The 7,418-nt window shown below is 36.5% G+C and overlaps 1 pseudogene; it reads right to left on the bottom strand.

Moving 5' to 3' along the window:
- Positions 1-4,404: 4,404 nt before the first annotated feature.
- LOC136395905 (death-associated protein 1 pseudogene) lies at positions 4,405-7,350 on the bottom strand (annotated as a pseudogene).
- Between the last annotated feature and the right edge of the window lie 68 nt (positions 7,351-7,418).

The raw sequence follows: 7,418 nt of genomic DNA, 5'->3' as shown, positions 1-7,418 counted from the left end.
TTCTTCAGTTTCTTTTCTTGGTGTCTTATAATTTTCCTAGTACAGGTCTTTCCCATCTGTGGTTAAATTTATTCCTATATATTTTACTTTTTGATGCAATTGTAAATGGGTTTTCTTACCCTTTTTGATAGTTCATTATTGGTATATAAAAATGCAACTGATTTCTGAATATTAATTTTTATCCTGCTACTTTATTGAATTCACTTATCAGGTTGTTGTTTTTTTTTGTGGACTCTTTATATAATATCATTTGCAAATAATGAGTTTTATTTCTTCCTTTCCAATTTGGATGGCTTATCTGGTTGCTGTGAGTAAGGCTTCCAGTACTATGTTGAATAAGACCGGTGAAAGCTGATGTTCCAGATTTTAAGGAAAACGCTTGTAGTTTTTGCCCATTGAGTCTGATGTTGGTTGTGAATTTGTCATACATGGAATTTATTACATTGAGGTATGTGCCCTCTATTTCTACTTTACTGAGTGGGATTTTATCAAATGCTTTTACTGCATTTATTGATATGATCATGTGGTTTTTATCTTTCATTTTGTTTATGTAGTGTATCACATTTATTGATTTCTGGATATTGTACTAACCTTGCATCTTCAGGATGAATCTCACTTGATCATGATGTATGAATGTATGATCTTTTTAATGTGTTTCTGGACCAGGTTTACTAATATTTTGTTGAGGATTTTAGTATCTAATGTTCATCAGGGATATTGGCTTATAATTTTCTTTGGTTTTATCTGGTTTTGGAATTAGGATAATGCTGGTCTTGTAAAATGAGCTTGGGAGTCTTCCTTCCTGGATTTTTTGAAACAGTGTGAGAAGAATAAGTGTATTTCTTCTTTGAATGTTTGGTAAGCTTCACCTGGGAAGCCATCTGGTCCCAGACTTTTGTTGGGAGTTTAAAGACTGCTTTAATTTTACTAGTTGTAATCTGTCTATTCAGATTTTGTCATTTTTCCTAATTCAGTTTTGGAAGATTATGTGTTTCTAGGAATTTACCTATTTTATCCAGATTGTCCCATTCATTGGCAAATACTTGTAACATTTTCTTACAATCTTTTGTATTTCTTTAGTGTCAGTTGTTACTTCTCTTCTTTAACTTCTGATCTTATTTAGGTCTTCTCTCTCTCTTTTGATGAGTCTAATTAGAGGTTTGTCAATCTCTTTTATCTTTTCAAAGAACCAGCTCTTGGTTTCATTGATCTTTTCTATTTTTTTAGACTCATTTTCATTTATTCATTCTCTGAGCTTTATTATTTCTTTTCTTCTACTCACTTACTGTTGTTCTTTTTCAAGTTCCTTTAAATTTAAAGTTAGATTGTTTGGAATATTCTTGATGAAGCAGTAAAATTATTCTTATTAAATTTAACCTTGGGTACACATCATTTTAACATTATGTAACAAAATTGGAAGTACATGTATTTATACTACATACAAAAGTGTGTTTTGAGGCCTGACCTGTGGTGGCACAGTGGATAAAGCGTCGACCTGGAAATGCTGAGGTCGCTGGTTTGAAACCCTGGGCTTGCCTGGTCAAGGCACATATGGGAGTTGATGCTTCCAGCTCCTTCCAGCAGAAGCACACATCTGCTTCTCCCTTCTCTCTCTCTGTCTCTCTTCTCTCTCCGTTTCTGTCTCTCTCCTCTCTAAAAATGAATAAAAATTTTTTAAAAAGTGCGTTTTGATGAAAAGCCTTTGTGTGATTGAAGTGCAAACAGAAGTAGCTGCTTTTTTCATAAAATAGCATTTAAAATAAGTGACCAAAATAATACTGACAAATCCTATGTATGGTGCCATGTGGGTACTACACTTATGGCGGGAATCAACTCCCAAGTTATAAAAATGTCTAACCACTATGCTATAAACCTGAAAGTCATATATCAAATGTCATCTGTAATTTAAAAACTAAAAATTAACTCAGAAAAAATAATACTGATAGACAAGTATTGGGCAGTCATTCTCTTGAAGTGAGTCTGACAATTGACACTTTATAGCTAATGATAAAAATCAAACTTTAGCAAAAATTAAAATTTTAAAAATGTATCCACCATGAGCTTGAGAGCTTCCTAATACTTAGACTTTCCTTACTAGTATAAGTAATAAGAACAAATGTGTTTTTTTGATACTAATGAAATGTGTCAACATTTGGGAGATCTGCATAATTCAGTAAACAAATATTTTCCAAATGACCAAAGCATGATGTTACAAGATTATGTATGGGTAAGAGATACATGCCAAGTACAAGATTCACCAAATAGATCTTACTATGGTGTAACAGAAAACAAAGAGATCACTGAACAGTAAAAGGATCAGGTTGCCAGGGATTAGCTGCGAGGAAGGAATTAAGAGGTGGAGCAGAGAATTTTTAGGGCAATATAACTATTCTGTATGTTATAATGTTGGATACATTTCATTATACATCATCAAAACACCAAGAGTAAACTATTAGCTTTGGGTGATAATGATGTGTCAATGTGGGTTCATCAACTGTAACAAATGTACTGTTCTGGTAAAGGATATTGATTGGGCCCTGGCCGGTTGGCTTAGTGGTAGAGTGTTGGCCTGGAGTGCAGGAGTCCCGGGTTTGATTCCCAGCCAGGGCCACAGGAGAAGCGCCCATCTGCTTCTCCACCCTTCCCCCTCTCCTTCCTCTCTGTCTCTCTCTCCCCCTCCTGCAGCCAAGGCTCCATTGGAGCCAAGTTGGCCTGGGCACTGAGGATGGCTCCATGGCCTCTGCCTCAGGTGCTAGAATAGAATGGCCCTGGTTGCAACAGAGCAATGCCCCAGATGGGCAGAGCATCGCCCCCTGGTGGTCGGGCGCATGCGGGAGTCTGTTTGCCTCCCTGTTTCCAACTTCAGAAAAAAAAAAAAAAAAAAAGGATATTGATGGGGGGGGGGGGGCTGTGCATCTTGGGGACCGAGGTTATAGGGGAACTCTGTACTTTCTGCTCAATTTTACTGTGTATATAAAATATATAAATACATTTAAAATTTTAATTTAAATTAAAAAATTTAAAAGATCATTAATATTTTAGATTCCACACTCCAGCTAATCTTTATGAAACTACCTACCACTTGTCAAGTTCTGGTATAGTATCAAAAAAAATCCACAATTATCTGAAAAATTCTTTTCCAAATACATACTATGAGAGGTTGAATCTTTATGTACTTCAACCAAATCAACACACATATTATAAAGGACTAGAGGCAGAAGCAGATAGGAGAATCCAGCTATCTCCTACTAAACCAGATCATCAAAGAGCTTTGCCAAAATGTAAAACAAGGCCGTTGTTCTCACTAAGTATTTTAAATAATTATTTTTCATAAGAAGTGCTACCTTAATATGTAGTGTGTATTGCTTTGTTTTTTTTAAAAGTTTACTTTTAAATGAACTCATAAATATTTTAAAATTTTTATTTTTAACATGATAGATATCAGTATGTACAACCCACATGAACACAAGCTCTTTGAGGCCCTCAAAATTTTTTAGGACTGTAAAACATTCTGAAAACAAAATGTTAACAACTGCTACTATGCACTGATTTATTTTACATATAGTGAGGGATACTAGTTGAAATGTTGTGCTTCTAGAAAAAAAACTTAGTTCTATCTTCAAACCAGACAGCCAAGTATCCTTTGACTTATGGAATGGCAGTCAACAAGTAAAGGGCCTCTTCGTCTCTTAGGAGAAAAACTATTCAGTTCCAGTTCCTTGTGCTCTCTTCAGGCAGAATATTGGAAATGACCAAGGTGGAAGCAAGAGGGCAATCAAATAATAAATTATACAGTTCCAGTTTATGTTAAGAAGGTAAAAAAACAGAGATATATTATTTCCAAACGTAAGTAGGAAAGTAAAAACTGAAATGTGGTTTAACAGATTAAACCTGACTTGTGGTGGCACAGTGGATAAAGTGTTGACCTAGAACACTTAAGGTTGCTGGTTCAAAACCCTGGACTTGTCCGGTCAAGGTACATACAAGAAGCAACTTCGAGTTGATGCTTCCCGCTTCTTCCCCACTGCCTTCTCTTTTCTCCTCTAAAATCAATAAATAAAATCATTAAAAAGGTAAATATTTTGGAGTTATTCCCACCTAGACCATATACAATTCACAGAAAACCACCTATTATCTCCAGCAATCTATGTTTTTTTTCACAGATCCTAAATCCCCATATAAAGAAAATAGGGATAAAATCTCATAGGATTTTGAGTTAAATAAAGCAATAAAGAAACCTAATAAAACATCTGACTTTTATCTATTTGTCCAACATAATGAATACCTGTTATGACATTATCATCATGAGGGCAAAAAGGATAAGGAGCTCAAACCCTACACTCTAAAATTTAGGTACACAAAATTCAACAAGTGGGTAAAATATTAATTACAGTACCATTTACCTTCATGCAATATTTTTACTAAGTGCAAAAAAACAGAAGTTCTTGTACATTATTAAAACTGAGCAGCTGAGTAAAACCAAGTAAGATAAACTCTCAAACAAAACTCAAAAGTTATAGTTCTTATGCTGGATAGCAGCCCATGCAATTTTTAAAAATGTTAACACAGCTTAATAGGTAGGACAATTGCTCCAAAGCACAAGCTAAGGAGATAAGTCGAACCATGTTCAAACTTTATTTTGAAGTTACTGAAAGTAGAGCTAGTATTCTCTGAAATAACTAGCACCTTGCATTAGTTTGCTAGGGCTGCCATAACAAAGTACCAGGCTAGGTGGCCTCAACAGGAATTTGTTTCCTCACAGTTCTAGTGGCTAGAAGTCCAAGAACAAGATGTTGGAGGATTTGGTTTCTTCTGAAGCTTCTCATCTTGACTTCCTGAAGGCCATCTTCTTCATTTTCACGAGCCGCTTTCCGTATGTGTCCTAATCTCCTTTTAAGGATGATTTATATATTCAGTTAGGGCTCATATAATCTTATTTTACTGTAATTACCTCTTTAAAGGCCTTATCTCCAAATACATTCACATTCTGGGGATTACAACTTTGACATGTGAATTTCATGTGGGCACAATTCAGCCCATAACACATCTTAATTGTTTAAAGAATCTAGTACTGTGCCTGGCACACAATGAATCCTCAATATACAGTAGCCATTATGAAAGAAAGAAGGAGAGAGAGAAAGGAAAGAAAGAGAGAGAGAGAGAGAGAGAGAAAGAGAGGGAGGAAGGGAGGAAAGAAAAAAAGAACTACTTCCAAAAGGATTGAATTCCCTCTTTATATTCCTTCTATAATGGCAAGAAGACATCTTCCCTCGCTAACATGAGGTCTTGCACCCAAGATGCATACATTTGAACTTACTTAACTGAATCAGCCCAATCAAAATGGAAATAAAGGCAAGAGAAAAGATTGAAGGATAAATTTTCACTCTTCTCTCTATTCAGAGGAATCTAAAGGAATTGTGAGCTAAGAAGAAAAATAAGAGTTTTTAATATTAGACCTCCTTTCAAAGGTTTGCCATTGACTTAGCTCTGGGAAAGGTCAAATACCATTGGGCCCCAAGAGGAGCTATTTACCATTGTCTATATCCCACCTCCTAATCTCACCAACATATGCAACAAAGCAATTACACTATTTTCTGAAAATCCATTATAACTTTAGACATCCAAGTTTAAGAACTTTAATATGAATTTTTAATTAAATTACAAAACTAGACAAAAACTTATCTAAAGGACGCTTCATTAATCATATTTTAAAATTTCTTAGTAATTTGTTTCATTAGTTCAATTTTTATCTAATTTATTTAAAAGCTAAGTTAGCTAAATGCTTACATGACAGGGACAATGCTTATGTATATTATCTCAGTTAATCCTTATAACCCTTTAAAGACATGAAAATTATTTTTAAGTCATGAGAAAAAAATTTTATGATACAGTCTTTTAAAATAGTTTTGTTTCTCACAAATTAGGGAAAAGCTTATTTGCCAATAAAAGAAATATCCTTATTTTATAACACAACTGAGAAACACCACAGAACATGGCACCATAATTCTGATAAACTAGACTTCCTGGTTTCCAGTTCTTTTGAACTCAAAGCTTTCAGAAATACCAAAATCAGTCAATGACACCTAACAGTCATGAGACTATGGTATTTACTCCTTTAACTTCTTCTATGTTCACACAGGTACACTAATATAGCCCATCAAATATACTCTTCCTTTGATAATGCTTAAGAATAGGAAATAAGATATCTTCTTTAGAAGAAATGCAGGGGCTTCATTAAAATCAGTATTCTCTTTTTTAGCCAGAGAGAGAGAGAGAGAGAGACAGGGACAGACAGACAGGAAGGTAGAGAGGTGAGGATGAGAAGCATCAACTCATAGTTAAGGAACTTTAGTTGTTCATTGACTGCTTTCTCATATGTGCCTTGACTAGGGGGCTCCAGCTGAGCCAATGACCCTTGTTCAAGCCAGTGACCTCGGGGTTTCAAGCCTGGATCCTCAGAATCCTTTATTAACTAATGTCATCCCAATAAATTTAAAAAAAAAATAGAACAAAAGCTAAACTGTGAACTTCATTTCGCTCAGGGCACAGTGATTCTCACACAGCAACCAGAACTCCTTGGAAACAAGATTTGTGGTCTGTTTCTACCTTCCTATAGGGCAGCGGTTCTCAACCTGTGGGTCGCAACCCCAGAGGGGTCGCTTAAAGCCATCGGAGAATACATAATGCATATCAGGTATTTACATTCCGAATCATAACTGTAGCAAAATTACAGTTATGAAGTAGCCACCAAAATTATTTTTTGGTTTGGGGTCACCGCAACATGAGGAACTGTATTGCGGGGTCGGATCACATCATTAGAAAGGTTGAGAACCACTGCTATAGGGAAATGTAAAGCAAAGAAAGGATGCTTTGCTTTGCCTTAGATTTCCCAATGGAAAAGTGTTTTGAAGAAAATGCAATTCTTCAAATGTCGGGGAAATACCAAATGTTGGGAAACCAGGAATGGCTGGGGATGGCGCTGGGTCTTCTCTGTTCATTTGCAAGGCTGCTGGATATGCTGGGTTCTCCAGGAGGAATGCTTGTTCATGGAGGAATGGGGTTTCTGGTGAGCCACAGGGGAGAAGGGGTGGTGGAATCTTTGTTGCCCATCGCAATAACACTGGACAGTGGGTTTAAGCTCTCCCATTCTTGGCTGTCCTTTCTCTCTTCTTTGGTGTCCCCAGAATTTGGGTGTTTCTGCACGATTCACACTCCACCCGCTTTCACAGTGGGCAGGTGTCCAGCTTTCATCTCTAGCTTTCCCTCGGGAGGTGGCAAAGGTGGCTTGTGGCTGGGTGGAACGTGTGTGTGAGCTAGGGAGTGAGGCTCATGCACATGTGAGTGGCAGGGTCATGCTGGCCTGCTGACTGCGGCCATGGGGAAGGGGGATACTGTAATTTTTAAAACAACATTACTAG

Source organism: Saccopteryx leptura, chromosome 1 (genome assembly GCF_036850995.1).
Source record: "Saccopteryx leptura isolate mSacLep1 chromosome 1, mSacLep1_pri_phased_curated, whole genome shotgun sequence".
NCBI lineage: Eukaryota > Metazoa > Chordata > Mammalia > Chiroptera > Emballonuridae > Saccopteryx > Saccopteryx leptura.
The sequence above is the reverse complement of the archived record's forward strand: the minus strand, read 5'-3'. Positions and strand labels throughout refer to the sequence as shown.